The sequence below is a fragment of the Grampus griseus genome (genome assembly GCF_964374135.1).
Source record: "Grampus griseus genome assembly, chromosome: 3".
In the NCBI taxonomy this organism is placed as follows: Eukaryota; Metazoa; Chordata; class Mammalia; order Artiodactyla; family Delphinidae; genus Grampus; species Grampus griseus.
Genome location: NC_139019.1, coordinates 43,767,355 through 43,786,304, shown reverse-complemented (window position 1 = coordinate 43,786,304; position 18,950 = coordinate 43,767,355). Strand labels below are relative to the sequence as shown.

At 39.3% G+C, this 18,950-nt stretch overlaps 1 pseudogene across 1 annotated transcript; it reads left to right on the top strand.

The window, feature by feature from the left end:
- Positions 1–4,491: 4,491 nt before the first annotated feature.
- Positions 4,492–5,258, top strand: LOC309819817 (large ribosomal subunit protein uL30-like; annotated as a pseudogene). The gene has a single exon. The product of its transcript is annotated as a large ribosomal subunit protein uL30-like (transcript).
- Positions 5,259–18,950: the final 13,692 nt, after the last annotated feature.

The following is an 18,950-nucleotide window of genomic DNA, read 5'->3' as shown; positions in this document are numbered from 1 at the left end:
TGCATTAACAAATGACATAAATGACATGCCTCTGTCGATGTAGGGAAGGACCTAGGGTTCAATGTGTCTACTGTGACTTGGCATTCCATTCGTCTGAATTCTAGTATCTTCCAGAGTTCTAAGCACGTGGCCAGCATTGCCTGCAGTCCTCAAAACAACCTCCCAAGGCAAGTAGGAGGCAGGTGCTGTTGTCCGTGAACTTCACAGGTTAACGAAGGCACAGAGGGACCCAGTGATTCATCTACCCAGTTGTGGGCATCTGCGGTTCCCTTGCTTCCCCTCCAGTGTGTTTCCCTGTGGCATTTTGCTGTCAGCCTGCCCATCCCCTGAGGATAGTTGGGCTGTGGTGGAAGGTCAATCGGATGAGTCATTCAAACATCTGAATTGCCTTTCTGCTGCTTAGAAAATGCCCTTAACGCAGGCTGCCCTGATGAGCACTTGAGGTGTGGTGCTGAATAAAACTGCACACCACCCAGCCTGCCCGCAGAGCCGTATGTCACGTGTTTACCACTCAGACTCCATAAATCTTAATCCACTTCATCCTCAACAACAGCTTAGTCAGTATGAAGTACTTCTAATGATAGCAGCAGCAGACAAGCATACACAATACCTGTCATCCTGAAGGTGCTTTAGGAAACTATGCACAGGTGTTTCTATGTCTGGTCATAACTTTAACCGTGCATCTGGAACCAGCTGCTCATGGTGAGGTAGATGGAAACATTTGGTAACCGGGAAGTCTCGGGGCTATACCTTAGGAATTCAGTAGAGAATATAACTAGGTCCAGCTGACCCCATTAGGCACATCACCTGTCGTGAACTTGCATTCCTAGGAGACGGGAAACCAGCATTTACCAAGCATGTTTTAAGAATCTTTTGGTTTACATGGAATGTAGAACTATAATGGGTCCAGCAGGTGCAGAGGGGAGCCAGCTGTGAAAGGGTTAATAGGTCAGGTAGCCTAAGAGCTAAGTTTAGAAACTCAGGAAGTGGTCATTTGTTGGACCTATGGAAATGGAAACTGGTAGGGGAGAGAGGAGAAGAGAGGGGAGAGAGAGAGTGAGAGAGAGAGAGAGAGAATCTCCTTGTTCCTGTTTCAGAGAAGGGAGGATTTAAATTATTGATTGGAGAGATCATGAGCCTGGTGGGTTCCCAGGGAGTGAGGAGAGTAAACAACACAATTAACTGGCAAATGAAAATGAAGCTGAACTGTTATGGGATCCAGGAGGATTGTGAGGTACATTAGCCCTCCGCCTCATTCTGCAGATGAGATATGGTCTTTTGCCCAGAGCCACATTTCAAGTATGAGAGTCTGAGATAGAAGTAATAGGGCTTGGAGAAGACAGATGGTGCCAGAGAGAGAGGAAAAGAGAATTTGAGATTAACTAGTTGCTTCAAGTTCCTGAAATGGAAACATACATAACATATAGAAACAAATATAAACATACACAACATAAAAACATCTATGACTCTTCTAGGAGAAAATCTTGATTCCATGATTTTACTCCATAAATAAATCCACCTTGTCATTTATTTTGATAAATGAACTTTTACTCATGGATCCGTCTATTTATAAACATTTCCTAGTTTAGAATCTAACTGGTTTGAAGACTTACGTAAAACCTGTTCTTTACAGAAACTAATTTTGATCTCCACACTATGACAACTCAGTTTTTAGTCAACCACAGAAAGAGAAATAATCTTATAAGCGTGGGCCTGAAGTGGAAAACCACTGTAACATTTACTACACAAGTCACATTCCGGAGGGGAATATACTCAGTATCAAAAGAATTACAGGGCTTCCCTGGTGGCGCAGTGGATGAGAGTCCGCCTGCCGATGTAAGGGACACGGGTTCGTGCCCCGGTCCGGGAGGAACCCACGTGCCGCGGAGCGGCTGGGCCTGTGAGCCATGGCCGCTGAGCCTGCACGTCCGGAGCCTGTGCTCCGCAACGGGAGAGGCCACATTAGTGAGAGGCCCGCGTACCACAAAAAAAAAAAAAAAAAAAGAATTACAGTGGGTAGGGCAGTTATCAAGTTTCACTTCCTTCTTCTTCAGTCATAATTTTACAGGAGTGCCATGCCAAGTCATAAAACCAGAATTACACACTGAATCGTACTCACAGGCTTGGGTATGATTTCAAGGGTTTCTGGAGTGACTATAAATATTTTCATTGACCTTAAGTGGCTACATTGTGCATTCCTTTTTTTTTTCCCTCCAAATTTGTACTCTGAGAAATTTCCCCCATTCAGAAAAGTTGTTGGAATAGTTTAGTGAACAACCATATACCACCCTCTTAGATTCAACAATGGTTAATATTTTGCCATATTTTCTTTTCTTTCTCTGGACATTAATTGAAAGTAAGTGTAGATATCATGGCATTTTACTCTTAAATACAAGCTTGACACTTGTCATGCCATGAGAAAGTGACAATTCTTGAACAAGTCAAGTCTTATTTAGAAAAGGGTGGGCAAGATGAATCATCAACAGAACTTCTGGGAATGGAGGTTTCTAGCACTTAGGTAATTCTCATGCTAATTCTGTGATACCTCGTGCCATTTTACAAAGCATGCATAATAAATTTCATCTTGGTCCTTGTTTCAACAATTTCAAAAGAGACAAAGCAAATCCATCTTAGTTCTGTACTTTCATGTCCATTTGCATCATTTCTTCAGAAACACCTCTTTATTACAGTGTCCTCTTGCACACACTAGAAGCTAGAACTTGCTTTTTTCCTTTCAGCATACTAAGTACTAGAGTTATTTTACAATATTTATTTGGGGCTGTAAAGGAGAGAGTTAAGATCTTTCATTACTTTACCTGTGACTTGAATCATAATAAAATACTTTCCAAGGTAAAACATGTTAAACATCACATTAACACTTGAGGCAGATTACAAGGCATTACTGTATGGAACATTATAATAATGGCTGTGTACTCCAGAAAAATAATTATATTCCTTTAATGCACTCATAATAGCTCTGCAATTTTTAACTGCTGTTTTGTTCCCAACCCATCTTGTACACAAATACAGAACTTAGTGCCAGTTTATCAGTGGCTAGATTATAGAAGAGAGAAATGATTCATTAGGAAGCTACAGATGTCCTGTCTTTGCTTCAGAACATACCAGAGAAATTTAATTCAAAGTTCTAAAAAAAATTTGATAGGCAGATGGGATATGAACTTAATGAACAAGCTACAGAACAACACTCTGTAATATGTCAAACGCCTCTCTGGTACTTTCCTTTCTTTCTATCAACCCCCAATTCCTCATAACAGGTTAACAGGTGGCACCCATGACAAATCCTCAACAATAATGGTCTAAAACTGGACAAAAGCCATTGTAGTTGGACAATAATGATTTAAAATAGAGTAAAAGCCAGCTGTTTTAGGTAAAATGTTGTTTGGCTGTATATCAAGTGCCTGGGAACCTGGCTCTACATTTGTATGCCTTGTTTAGCCAGACATCCTAGTCCAGTAGTTCCCAAAGTTCAGGGTGTATGAGGATCACTGAGTGTCAGAATGCTGATTCCTGATTCCTTAGTAAGTCCTAGAGGCTCTGATTTGGAAGATCTGGAGTGAGGTCGAGGAATCTTCTTTCTGTTCAGTCTTCCGGGTGATTCTGATGCAGGCCACGATGGAACATGCTTTGACCTATACTGTTTCTAGCACTTAAGATGCCAAGAGGGTGGGTCATTGGTAAGCCTGATCCATTTATGTGTGAACTGATTTAATGCTTGTCTTTGCTGGTGGCCAGTGATAATGGTCTCCATCCCATCCAACATTAGTCAGAGGGAACAAGGGATCCACATCCTGCAACTAAGAACCACTGTGTGGGCTGACTCTGAAATGGATACTTTATTCTCCCGTCAGCCCAGAAACAAACTCATATGACAGGATACCTGCCTAGTAGAACAGGTGACCCTTGAACAACACAGTTTTGAACTGCACGGGTCCACTTATACACAGATTGTTTTTCAGTAGTAAAGACTACAGTACTAATATTGATTGGTTGAATCCATGGATATGGAACAGTGGATATAGAGGAACTGCCAATAAGGAGGGCCAACTATAAATGATACTCAGGTTTTTTTTACTGTGCAGAAGGTCAGCACCCCTAACCCTTACACTGTTCAAGGGTCAACTGTATTTAAACAAGGCTGTGTGTGTCTCTGTGTGTGTGTGTGTGTGTGTGCGCACCAACAGCTGTTAGACCCAAGATTAGTCTTTTAAGGGTTTAACCCACACTCTTAATACAGTTCTGCTATAATATGACACATGCCTTCATAAAAATCACCATGCTATGCACAATAATAGTGCAATAAAACCCACAGGGCTTATGGGAAAAGATGCGCTCAGGGAGACAACACTCCAAAACCTCACCAGTGACACATTAAAAAAAAAAGATATAAGAACCTAATAAAAACGGTAGCACAGTTTTACACATGTTAAATGGTTAAGAAATTTATAAGTAACCTCTTTTCTGGCTGGAATCATGGAGGGTATAGAAGAGAAGGGAAAAAAGGTTTCTGCTATGCCCGATACCATCAAGAAAAAGCAAAGGACTTTTGCAGAGCTGAAGATCATGCACCTGAGAAAGAAGTTTGCCCAAAAGATGCTTCAAAAGGCAAGGAGGAAGCTTATCTATGAAAAAGCTAAGCACCATAATAAGGAAAATAGGCAGATGTACAGAAGTGAGATTTGACTGGCAAAGATGGCAAGAAAAGTGGGTAACTTCTGTGTAACTCTAGAACCCAAATGAGCATTTGTCTTTAGGATCAGGGTATCAACGGTGTGAGCCCAAAGATCTGAAAGGTGTTCCATCTTCTTTACCTTTTTCAGCTCCTCAGTGGCACCTTTGTTAAGCTCAGTAAAGCTCAGTTAACATGCTGACTGTGGAGCCATATACTGTATGGGATACCTGAAACAAATGAGTAAAAGAATTGATCTACAAGCGCGGTTATAGCAAGATCAACAAGAAGGCGATTGTCCCAACAGATAACACTTCGACTGCTCGATCTCTTGGTAAATAGGAAATCATCTGCATGGAGGATCTGATTCATGAGACCCATACTGTTGGAAAATGCAAACATCTTCCTGTGGTCTTTCAAATTATCTTCTTCATAAGGTGGAATGGAGAGAAAGGCATTGCATTGTGTAGAAGGCAGAGCTGCTGGCAACAGGGGAGACCGGATCAACAGGCTTCTTAGAAGGATGAACTATGGTGCCTCCCATGATTATTTTTATAATCTGGTCAGTTAACAAAAAATGACTGCTTTCAAGTTGAAAAAGAAAAGGAAATTCATAAATAATACAATAAATATGTCACTTTACCTTAAAAAAAGATTTGAAATTTGTTTGAGGGAGTAGGCATTGGAAGGGTTGCAGCTTGTAATTCATTGTACAGTGTTAGGAAGGTAAGTTATCTAAAATCAGAGGAAGAATTTTAACACCAGATGTGGATGGGCACAACTCAACATACACAGTAAACTGAGGTAGCTGGTAGATATCTGAGGAGAGCGTGTGTGTGCATTTTGTGTATTCCCAGGCGCCTCAGTTCAGCTGGCTGGATGATTTTCTGCTTTCACCTCGTGTTTCTTGCTCATAAGATCTCACATAGGCCAAGGCAAATTTCCATTATACTCATATGTTGTTTCCTAATATATCAATCACATTGGAACAAATTTGTGTTTTCAAGACAAGCATTATAGCAGACCTGACTGTACCTGTGAGGAGTTCACTTCAGAAGTAATGTTTTTAAGTTGCCTAGATTCTGAGGGTAGCCAGGAGAGCATTACTGCCCTACAAGGAGTATTGTCTAAGAGGGTTTGGGGACTGGAAAATATGAAGGTAAATGTAGTGGTGTTCCCTTCTATCTTCATGGCCATCCACATGGCCATGAAGGAACTCAGCATCTCATAGGTATTGTGTTATTCCATATTTTCATAGACTAGCCTAGATTAACAATTACCCAAGGGTTTAGGTTAGCTAGATGAAGAAAAATAAATAGCATTAGAGTAAGCTTCAGAGGACTCACATTTTATTCTTAGCTCTGCAAGCTGTGTGACCTAAGGCAAGTCCCTTTATTTCGCTTGGATTCATTTCCTCATCTGTAAAATAAAGAAATTGGACTATTTCATCTCTTGAAGATTCCTCCTGGCTCCAATATCATGTGACTCTGAGGCTTTCTATGTTGATTAAATGCAGAGAAAATGAACAGTTTTCGACCTCTTTCAAACTCTCCATGTGGCTCAGCAGTTTTTTTTTTTTCTCATCCCAGGTTGTCTTCCTTGATTATTTCCCAAAGTGAAAATTCCAAATTGTTATTATTCTCAATCTCTGTTTCCACCAACAGATGGAATTTACTGAGGCAGATCAAGTCTGAGCTCGCAAAGCTCCTTTGTTTATTTTGTTAACAGCTTTATTGAAGTAAAATTGACGTACAATAAGCTGTACATATTTAAAGAATACAATTTGATAAGTTGTGACATGCGCATACAGCCATGAAACCATCACCACCATCAAGGTAATGAACATATCCAACACCCACAAAGGTTTGCTCGTGCCCCTTGTAATCTCATCCTCCTGCTTCCTCCCCATATACCCAGGCAACCGATCTGCTGTCCTTCATTAGAGACTAGTGCATATTTTCTAGAATGTTATGTAAATGGAATCATCAGTCTGTACTGTTGTTTTGTCTGACTCCTTTCACTCAACCTAATTATTTTGAGATCCATCCATATTCCTTTTGTTAAGAAACAGGAGAAAAAAAAAAGGAGCCAGGTAGTAGTCTATCATATGGCTATACCACAATTTGTTTATCCATTCACCTGTTGATGGACATTTGGGTTGTTTCCAGGTTTTCAGCCATTATATATGACTGCTATAAATATATTTTTTAAAAGTCTTTGTATGGACATATGTTTTGACTTCTCTTGGGTAAACACTTAGGAGTCGAAAGGCTGGATCACATATGGAAAGTGTATGTTTCACTTTTTAGAAACCACCCAACTATTTTCCAAAGTGGCTATACCATTTTACATTTCTATCCACGCTACATGAAAATTCCAGTTCTTCCATATCCTTGCCAAAACTTAGTATGGTCAGTGGTTTTAATTTTTGCCATTCTAATAGGTATGTAATGATCCTTTAATTTGTATTTTCCCAATGACTGACAATGTTGAGCATCTTTTCATGTGCTTATTTTCCATCTGTTTATCTTCTTTGGGGAACGTCTGTTCAAATACTTTGCCCAATTTAAAAAATTGAGTTGTTTTCTGTTTACTGAGTTTTCTGTAAATTGCAGTAAAATACACGTAACATAAAATTTACCATCGTAACCATTTTTACGTGTACAGATCAATGGCATTAAGTACTTTCACATCGTTGTGCTACTATCACCATCATCCCTCTCCAGAACTCTTTCATCTTGAAAAACTGTAACTCTACCTATTAAATAATAACTGCCCAGTTCTCCCCAACCCCAGCTCTGGAAGCCACCATTTTTCTTCTTATCTCTACGAGTCTGACTACTCTTCAGTATCTCGTATGAGTGGAATCATCTGGTGTTTGTCTTCTTGTGACTGGCTTCTTTCACTCAGCATAATTCCTTCAAGATTCATCTACACTGTAGCATGTGCCAGGATTTCCTTTCTTTTTAAGGCTGAGTAATATTTCATTGTATGTATATACCACATTTTTCCATTCCTTTGTTGATGGACACTTGAGTTGCTTTCATTTTTTAAAAATTAATTAATTTTTGGCTGCGTTGGGTCTTTGTTGCTGCACCCAGGCTTTCTCTAGTTGCTGCAAGCGGGGGCTCCTCTTTTGTTGCGGTGCGTGGGCTTCTCATCGTGGTGGCTTCTCTGTTTCGGAGCACAGGCTCTAGGCATGCGGGCTTCAGTAGTTGTGACACGCAAGGACTTAGTTGCTCCGCGGCATGTGGGATCTTCCCCAACCAGGGCTCAAACCCGTGTGCCCTGCACTGGCAGGCAGATTCTTAACCACTGCGCCGCCACCAGGGAAGTCCCTGCTTTCACTTTTTGGCTTACTGTGAATAACGGGCTATATATGAACACAAATGTAGAAATATCTTTTTCAGTCCCTGCTTTTAATTACTGAGTTCTGAGAATTCTTTATATATTATGAATACAAGACCTTTATCAGAAATACGATTCACAAACATTTTTTCCTAGTCTGTGCTTTTTAATTTTCTTAATGTATTTCAAAGACAAGTTTTAAGTTTTGATTTAGTCCAGTTTATAATTGTTGTCTTTAGATCTAAGAAATTTTTGACTAACTTGAGATCACAACGACTTGGGAACTTCTGGTTTTGTTTTTTATTTTTTCCCTGCAGAAAGCTTTATTGTTCCCACTTGGTCCAAAGCTCGGGAAAAGTCTCCAGGGTGGTTAAAATGATGCCTAGTGGCTGCAGAGAAAGGCTTCAGGCAGAAGCCCTGACAACAGAGGGGCTCCTCAAAGGCCGCTGGGCTCCAGAGGCTCTGAGTCGCGCTTGAGGGTGAGCCTTGAAAAGAAACTCGCCCAGCCCAACCTGGGGGCCAGGCCGCCTGGGAGGTTAGTCAGGTGGTAGCCCATCTTCTTGATGAGTTTCACCTGCTTTTCTAGGACGTGGCTCTCCAGGAAGTCACAGAGGTGGGGTCTGCCGGGGCACGGACATGCAGATTCAAGTTCATCTACCTGAGAACAGCGGCTTCCGTAACGTCCTGGGGTTTACACTGCTTGAGACGGCGTCTGCAGGTCCCGGAAGAGGGCGTGGCTGCTCTGCTCGTTTTGCATTTTCAAGAGCCGCTAGGCGCTCTCGCGCTTCTGCTCCGCCAATTCGCGGAAGAAGGGGTCCGTGCCCTCCAGAGCCACATCCTTCCGGTGGAAATAGAAGCCCAAAGAGAGCTAAGTGCCCGCAGATGCATGTTGACCACGGGGTAGACGGTGGTCGCCACCTGGGTAGAATAATTCTGACGAATCTGGGAGCTCGTGGTGTTGGCTGGTCCTAGAGGCGGAGGGTAGCTAAGGGGTTGATTCTGATGGTTGGGACTGGAGAAAAGGTTGGAGGGTGCTACGAGGCTGGAGGAAAGGGCGTCCCTGGGCCTGTTCTGTCCAAACGATACTGAAGCAAGAGACGGATCCACAGGACCCTCTGGCCTTGTGAACTGCGGAACTTCTGATAGACGTGTTTTAAGACACATTTTATAGTTTCAGGTTTTAGGTTACAATTGGTACTATGATCCATTTTGAGTTAATCTTTTAAATGATACAAGGTGTGGATCAGAATTCATTTTTGCGTATGGGAATATCCAGTAGCTCCAGCATCATTTGTTGGAAAGGCTATCTTTTCTTCACTGCATTGCTTTTGTATCTTTGTAAAAAGCAGTTATTCATATATGTGTAGGTCTCTTTGTGGACTCAGTCTATTTTACTGATCTGTTTGTCTTTCTTGATGCCACACTATCTCGATTACTGTAGCTTTATGATGTCTTGAAATGAGGTAGCATTAGTCCTCCAATTTTGTTTTCCTTTTTCAAAGACACTTTGGCTTACTGTGAATTACCATATGAATTTTAGAATCAGCTTGTCTGTTTCTACAAAAAAACTTGCTGGGTTTTGATTGGGATGGTGTTGAAACTATAGATCAATTTGAGGAGAATTGACATCTTAACAATACTGAGTTTTCCATGAACACCGTACCTCTTCCATTTATTAAAGTCTTCCTTAATTTTTCTCAGCAATGTTTTATAGTTTTCATTGTACATAGCTTGCATATTTTTGGTCAGATTTATCCCTAAGTATTTCATATTTTTATGCTATTTTAAATGTAAATTTTAATTCAATTTCTAATTGTTAATTGCTAGTGTATAGAAATACAATTTTTTTTATATATTGATCTTGAGTCCTGCAACTTGCTAAAACTCATTTAGTTAATTAATTAATTAATACAATTTTTAAAGGTTACTTTCCATTTACAGTTATTACAAAATATTGGCTATATTCCCTGTGTTGTGCAATACATCCTTGAGCCTATCTTACACCCAGTGGTTTGTACCTCCCACTCCCCCACCCCTATATTGCCCCCCTGCCCCACTGGTAACCACTAGTTTGTTCTCTATATCTGTGAGTCTGCTTCTTTCTTGTTATATTCACTAGTTAGTTGTATTTTTTAGATTCCACATATATGTGATATTATACAGTATTTGTCTTTCTCTGTCTGACTTACTTCACTTAGCATAATGCCCTCCAAGCCCATCCATGTTGCTGCAAATGGCAAAATTTTGTTCTTTTTTATGGCTGAGTAGTATTCCATTGTGTGTGTATGTGTGTGTGTGTGTGTGTGTGTGTGTGTGTGTGTGTGTATGTATATATATATATATATATTGCTTAGGTTGCTTCCATATCTTGGCAATTGTAAATAATGCTGCTATGAACATTGGGGTGCATGTATCTCTTCGAGTTAGTGTTTTTGTTTTTTTCAGATATATACCCAAGAGTGGAATTGCTGGTGCTAAACTCATTTATTAATTCCAGTACCTTTTAAATAAACTCCATCTGATTTTCTACATAGACAATCATGTCTTCTATAAATAAAGACAGTTTTACTTTTTTCTAATCTGGCAGCTATTTCTTTATTTTGACCATGTTGCACTGGTTAGACCCTCCAATATAACATTGAATAGACATGTCAAAAGTGCATATCTTTGTCTTATTCCTGAACATATGGGGGTACATATTCAATATTCACTATTAAATATGGTGTTAGCCGTAGGTTTTTTGTAAAGGCACTTTATCAGATTGAAGAAGTTCTCTTCTCTTTCCAGTTTGCTGAGAGTTTTTTCTTTTGTTTTTTAAAGAATTGATGATGGATTTTGTCAAATACTTTTTCTGCATCTATTGAAATGACCATACAGGGTTGTTGTTATTTTAGTTTTTAGCTTAAAAAAAATCCTGTATGGTGAGTTAAGTTGATTGATATTTGAATGTTAGACCAATTTTGCATTCTTGGGATAAGCGCCATGTAATGGGGATACATTGGGATAAACTCTATGTAATTATGATGTATTATCATTTTTATATATAGTTGGATACAAATTACACTTAAAATTTATTTGAAATTTTTGCATCTATGTTCTTTAGTGATATGGGTCTGTAGTTTTCTTTTCTTGTAATATCTCTCTGGTTTTGGTATCAGGTTTATACTGGCCGCATAGATGAGATAAGAAGTATTCTATCCTCTTCAATTTTCTGGAGAAGTTTGTGTAGAATTAGTGTTATTCCTTAAATATTTGGTAGAATTTGGTAAAGACATCTGGCCCTGGACTTTTCTTTGGGGAGAATATTTAACTATAAACTCAATTTCTTTAATAGATATAGGGCTATACAAGTTATTTACTTTTTCTTGAGTAAGCTTTGGTAGTTTGTAGAATTTCTCCATTTTATTTTATTTTTTCTGTATTTTCTTTATTTATTTTTGGCTGCATTGGGTCTTCATTGCTGCACATGGGCTTTCTCTAGTTGGGACGAGCGGAGGCTACTCTTTGTTGTGGTGCGCGGGCTTCTCATTGTGGTGGCTTCTCTTGTTGCGGTGCACGAGCTCTGGGCACGCAGGCTTCAGTAGTTGTGGCACACGAGCTCAGTAGTTGTGGCTCAAGGGCTCTAGAGTGCAGGCTCAGTAGTTGTGGCACATGGGCTCAGTTGCTCTGCGGCATGTGGGAATCTTCCCGGACTAGGGATCGAACCCGTGTCCCCTGCATTGGCAAGCAGATTCTTAACCACTGCGCCACCAGGGAAGCCCTGAACTTCTCCATTTTATTTTCTAAGTTGTTGAATTTATTGGCACAAAATTATTCATTATATTTTCTTATTATTCTTTCAATACCTTAGACTCTCTAGTGTTACCACTTCTCTCATTCTTGATACTGGTCTTTTTTTTTCTTTTTTGTGTTTTCTTTCTTTTTCTTTTTCTGATCCATCTGGCTAGATGTTTATTAATCTTATTGATTTTAAAGAACCAACTTTTAGTTTTACTGATTGCTATTGTTTTCCTGTTTTCTATTTCATTGATTTCTTCTTGATTTTTATCATTTCCTCTCTTTTGCTACTTTGGATTTTATTCATTTTTTCCCCACTAGTTTCATAAGGCAAAAGGTGAGGCATTTGGTAGCATAAATTTCCTCCTAAATACTATTTTAAGGGCTCTGTTAGATTTCTGTTGCTTTTGTAACAAATTTCCACAAACTTAGTGGCTTAAAACAATACAAAATTGTTCTTTTAAAATTTTGGAGGTTAAAAGTCCAAATTCAGGGACTTCCCTCGTGGTCCAGTGGTTAAGACTCTGCGCTCCCAATGCAGGGGGCCCAGGTTGGATCCCTGGTCAGGGAACTAGATCCCATATGCATGCCGCAACTGAGAGTCCACATGCTGCAACTGAGAAGTCTGCATGCTGCAACTGAGAAGTCTGCATGCCACAACTAAGAGTGTGCATGCCGCATCTAAGTCCGCATGCTGCAACTGAGAGTCCGCATGCTGCAACTAAGACCCGGCGCAGCCATAGATAGATACATATAAATAAATAAATAAAGTCCAAATTCAGATTTATTGAGCTAATGTCAAGGTGCTGGCAGAGCTGGTTCCTTCTGGAATCTCTGAGGAGAGAATCTGTTTCCTTGCCTTTTTCATCTTCTAGTGGCCTGTATTTCTTGGCTTGTGACCCCTTCCTTCGTCTTCAAAGTACACAACCCCCACCTCTGCTTCTGTCATTATATTACCCTCTTCTCTGACTCCTCCTTGGTTCCTCTTATAAGAATTACTGTGATCACACTGGCCTACTGGAATAATTCAGGATAATCTGCGCATCTCAAGATTCTTAGCTTAATCACATCTGCAAAGTCCCTTCTGTGATATAAGGTAACACTGACAGGTTCTGGAGATTAGGATGTATATATATTTGGGGGCCATTTTTCACCCTACCACTGAGGCATCCCATGCATCTTGATATGATGTGTTTTTGCACTCAGTTCAAAAATATTTTCTAATTTCCATTTTTATTTTTTGTCCCATTAGTTATTTAAACGTGTGTTATTCAGTTTCCAATTACATGGAGGTTTCTGTTACTGATTTTTATTTTAATTCCAGTGGTCACAGAATATACTTTTTATGGCTTGAGTCATTTAAAACTTATCAAGACTTGCTTTATGCTCCAGAATATGATGTATCTTGGTAAATATTGTGTATGCATTTGAGAAGACTATGTTTTCTACTGTTTTCAGATGGGGGGCTTCTATAAACATCTATTAGGTCATGTTGGTTGACAGCCTTGTTCAGGTCTTCTATAGCTTTACTGACATTTTCTGTATTTGTCCTATTAATTATTGAGAGAGGGCTGTTGAAATCTCTGACTGTGATTATGGGATATCTACTGTTCCTTGTAGTTCTATCAGTCTTTTTCCCCATCTTATTTATTTTTATTGAAGTATAGTTGACTTACAATATATTAATTTCAAGTGTACAACATAGTGATTTGATATTTTTATAGATTATACACCATACAAAGTTATTATACAATAATATTATTGGCTATATTCCTTGTATTGTTTTATCAGTTTTTGCTTCATGTTTATTTGAAACTCTGCTCTTAGTTGCATAAATGTTTAAGATTGTTATGTCCTTGTGGGTAGATTGACCCTTTATCATTTATGAATTGAATTTATATGTCCCTGGCAGGATTCTTTGCTCTGAAACCTTCTTTGTCTGATATTAATATAGGCTTTCCAGCTTTATGTTGATTAGTGTTAGTCTGGTGTATCTTATTCTGTCCTTTTACCTCTAACCTTTTGTGTCTTTATAGTTAATATGCATTTCTCATAGGCACTATATAGTGAATCTTGCTTTTATAATCAGTTGGATAATTTCTGCCTTAAAAAAGAAAAAGTAATAGAATTTCTTTTTTGAGCAGTTTTGAATTTACAGAAAAATTGAGCCAAAAGTACAGAGGGTTCCTATATACCCCTTTACTCTCCTCCCCTCGCTTTCCCTATTATTAACATCTACTATTAATGTAGTACATTTGTTACAATTTGTTGTACTCTGTTCCACTTGCTGTAACAAAATGCCATGGACTGGGTGGTTTAAACAACCAAAATTTATTTCTCACAGTCTGGAAGCTGAGAAATCCAAGATCAAGGTGCTGGTCTGTTCAGTCTCTGGTGACGGCACCCTTCCTGGCTTGCAAATGTTGCCTTTCTGCTGTGTGGTTACAGGGCGTTTCCTGGGTGCAATTAGAGAGGGAGCAAGAGGCAGCAAGAGAGAGTGAAAGCAGGAGTGAGAGAGAGGATGAGATATCCTCTTTCTCTTCAGGCTAGAGTTCTGTTGAGTTGGAGCCCCACCCTTAATGACCTCATTTAACCTTAATTACCTCCTAAAGACCTAGATCTCCAGATATAGTCACACTGGGGGTTAGGGCCACAGCATATGAATTTTGGGGTGACAAAATTCAGTTCATTACAAAACTGATGAGCCAATATTGATACTCTGCCATCTCTGTCTTTTAATCAGGGTGTTTAAACCATTTACAGTTGTGATTATTGATATAGTTAGATTTAAATTTATCATCTTGCTATTTGTTTTTTATTTTTCCCATGTGTTCTTTGTTTTATCTGAATAAGGTTTCTTTTATCTGAATAAGACTCCTTTATCTGAATAAGCCTTCTTTGTTTTATTTTATTTTATTTTTTCTGAGTTCCAGCCAACTCCTTTTATTTATTTTTAAATTTTTATTGGAGTATAGTTGGTTTACAATGTTTTGTTTCTGCTGTACAACAAAGTGAATCAGTTACACATATACATATATCCACTCTTTTGTAGACGCTTTTCCCATATAGGTCATTAGAGTATTGAGTAGAATTCCCTGTGCTCTACAGTAGGTTCTTATTGTTATCTATTTTATATATAGTAGTGTGTATGTATCAATCCCAGTCTCCCAATTTATCCCTGCCCTCCCCCATTCCCCCCGGTAACCATAAGTTTGTTCTTTAAAAGAACTCATGGTTTTTGTCCTGCTTTCAGCCACTAGGCTTGGGGCTGGATTATTGCCCTCTAGCCCCAATCCATTCTTCATCTCAATGACCTGCTCATCTCCTGCCAGGTCATGTAGCTGATGGTCCAATATGTTTTACCTCTAAAACTGACAGAAATCAGACAAGGATAATATTGAAACATTTTGGAATGTCATTTTAAGGTTTTATAGAATTTGGTTCAACCCGCTTATCCACCTGAATTTCCCATATCCTTCTTCAGACACTCTCCATATTTTCTCCTCAGCCTTATATCTAATTGTGTTCATATCCTAAATTTCTTTATCCTCAGCGTTTCTTCCCTCCTGCCTTACATTTGATCATGCTTTCCCCTTTAAATACAAGTCTTTTTTCTCAGCTCTTTGTATGATGAAATCTTACGGACCCTTAAAGACTCAGGTTCATGTTACTTCCTTATAACGCCTGACTTGGCCTCCTACCCCACTCCACCCACGAAGAAAAAGGTTCCCTTCACTGGGTTCTCAGAATGCTTTGTAGGTGTGTCTGTTGCAGCACTTTTCACATTATATGTAGTAAGGTCCCCACATGTTTGTTTCCCCCACCCCAAAAATATATGTGGGCTCTGTAGCCCCAAGATTTTGGAGCCCAGTATATATTTTTTTAAAGTCTCTTTCAGATTGTTCTTATATAAGTCAAGATCCTTGGTTGTAAGCAACAGAAATAGACTTCAGTTTTGCTTGTTTGTTTGTTTGTTTTTGCTTCCCTGCTAGCTTTATTGAGGTATAATTGACAAACAAAGTTGTAATATGTTTAAGGTATACAACGTGATGTTTTGATAGTATGTATACATTGTGAAATGAGTCCCACAATCAAGTTATTTAACACATCCATCACATTGCATAGTTACCTTTTTAGTGTGTGTGGTGAGAATGCTTAAGGTCTTTTTGTGGTTCCATTCCACACACTTAGATTTTAAGAGTGGTCCCACTATTCTCAGAACTGATCCAAGTGGCTCACTCTGCTTAAGTTGTACAACTTGGCTTATGATGAACATATACTTTCCTAGTGGGAGTCTGGGATTTGGGTATGAGCTAGGCAGAGGATACCTACATGACCAAGCCCCCAGTTAACATCCTGGGCACTGAGTCTCCAATGAGCTTCCCTGGTACACAGCATATCACATGTGTTGTAACAGATCCTTGCTGGGGGAATTGTGTCCTGTGTGACTCCGCTGGGAAAGAACTTTTGGAAAATTTTACCTCGTTTCCTCCTAACTTCACCCATGTGCTTTTTCTCTTTGCTGATTATGCTTTGTATCCTTTCAGTGTTAATAAATCCTAGCCATGAGGACAACTATGTGCGAAGCTCTGTGAGTCCTCCTAGCAAATCACTGAAACTCGACATGGTCTTGGGAACCCTTGATATGGGAGACATCTCTTCAAGATAGTTTTATAATGCCTTTTCTAGAGCCCTAAAGGTTTCATTGGTTCTGGAAAGTTTCTAGGTTAATCTTTTGGTTTGGTATTCCCTCTTCCACAGGGTAGTATGAATTTGTAGCCTCCCACACTTGTGGCACAGATTCGGGGTTCTGATTTCTGATGGATGTCACTTTCCTTTGGTAGAAAACGAGCTTCATTGACACTTCCCTGGACAGTGGTCGGTGTCTTTCCATTTCCTTGTCATGGGCAGAGCAGCTTTGTGAGCCATGGCTTTTGTGGGAAGCCCACATGCTCACCTCTCATCCCCATGAAACCACCAGTGCCCCAGTTGTTGGCCTCTGAGGCCTATATTGATTTATTAATCAACTCTTGAGAGGTTTGGCTCCAGCTCCTGTTTTGTTTCTCTGGCACCTGCGGATTTCCTTTACTTACTTTCAAGCTTAGCATGTATTATACCTTTTTGGTTAGACTTTTCTCTTTTTGCCAGCAATATTAATGCTTAAGGGTGATTCTATTATATCAGCTCTATACAACCTATTGCCTCGAAATTGGAACTATATCTTTCTCATCTTGAGTCCTCTTTAGCGTGGAACCCAGACAAGATATGTAGAAGGGATTAACAAATGTTGAATGTGTGAATAAATGGGTCATACACAACTTTGTTGATCCCTCTCACCCCTAGTTTTGTTTCTCCATAGATTTATATCCACAATCGTAAAATCTTTGGTCATAGCAGGTCTCCTTGTTCATGACCTAAAACAAAATGAGAAAAACGAATGTGAAAATCAAGAACTTTCCCAGTTTGTGGGCATTGCCCTTCCCAGTCAAGATTATAGACACTGACCTGAGTATGTATGCCTAAGTAGTAGTAAATGCTCCCAATCCTTGAAGGTATAGCAGAAATAAACTCTGGCGATTGCCATTCCACTGAGGTATCATCTCAGAGGGGCTATGATGACTCTCCCATTGCACTTAAGGGAACAGAGAGGGCTCTTGGAGGGATGGGTCATGGATTGCTGTCATTTAACAGAGGCTTCTCATACCACATTGTGTGTACGATGCAGATTCACTTATGGAATGACAAGAGTCAAAAGAATCTTGTCTGGGATCATCCACAATCATAATTCTTCTAATTAGCTCTGTCCAGGCTACCCTGGATACTATGCAGAAAAGGGCTATTAGTTTTTCCAAATTGTGGATGCATGAAAGTGACGCTCGTCTAATGACTTGCTGGGACTCTAGAGAAGAGGGTGGGCTAGAATAGACAAGACTGAGATAATGGCTAAAGAGAAGAGCTAAACAAATTGGGGATAAATAGTAGAGGTAAATAATAAAAGTCTGGAACCCAGGCGGTGAGTTGTGGCTGGGACTCCTGTTAATACCATCTCAGACTACACCATGTACATCTCCGTCATAGTAATTGTTGTCACCACAGCAGAATAATCATTTGTATAGTCATTTGTTAATAATCTTCTTCACATAACAATAAATTCCATGAGGAGGCAGACTGTGTCTGTCTTACTCAACCCAAGATCTACAATGCCAGACACTGAGTAGATATTTGTTGAATAAATGAAGGGAGTCATGAAATCAACCTATGTTGGGTCTTTCTCCCCAGTCCTTTCCTGAATCCAGATTGAATTTTGTATGGAACCTCCAAACTCACTGACCACCGACAGTTCCATTAATAAGCTCAGCCCCACCTCCCACCCCCAATTTCACCTCTGTACTGGTCAAAGCAAAGGAGTTAAGCTCTTTGTTTTGTTCCATTTCATTTTGTTTTTCTATTTTCATTTTGGTTTGGCTTGATTTTGTAACTTCCAAACCAAGGTAGTGAAAACATCCAAGATACAGAGAAAAATAAAAGCAAACACCATTGTATTTATAGTTTTATAGTAGTTATCTCTGACACAAGGTAACCACAGAAAAGAAATCCAAAACTTTCTTTCTTTCTTCCTTTTTAACCACGCACCATTGTGCCAATCAATCACTTCAGGCCTTTAAATTTTGACCCAGGTGGCAGATGGGCAACCTTTTCTTTGTGGTTAACCTCTTAAAAAAATAAGTACTGAGGTATATGGGTTTTGGAATTTTCTTTCTAAAATTCACTGCTACATATTTGCAATGAAGTGCTTCTCTCTGGGCTAACACTGACAGAAATTATCTTTGAGTAAGTAATATTTGCTCTAAGTTGATAGATATTCTTAATTTTAATGTTTGAGGGAAAGGGTATGATCTAACTCTGTAAGACACAGTTTTTTTTGGTATTCAATTCAGTGATAGGATAAATAACATTTGTATTTAAGGGGATTTAGTGTGAACATCCATTCCTTTTAAAGAATCACAGTCTATAAATTTGAAGAACAGGCTCTAATTTAGAATACCAGAATTTGTGGCCAGCTCTGCCCCTAATTGGGAACATTTATTGGTTAATGTACTTTACAAATCTGACTGGAGAAATTCTCAAGATGGCTTTT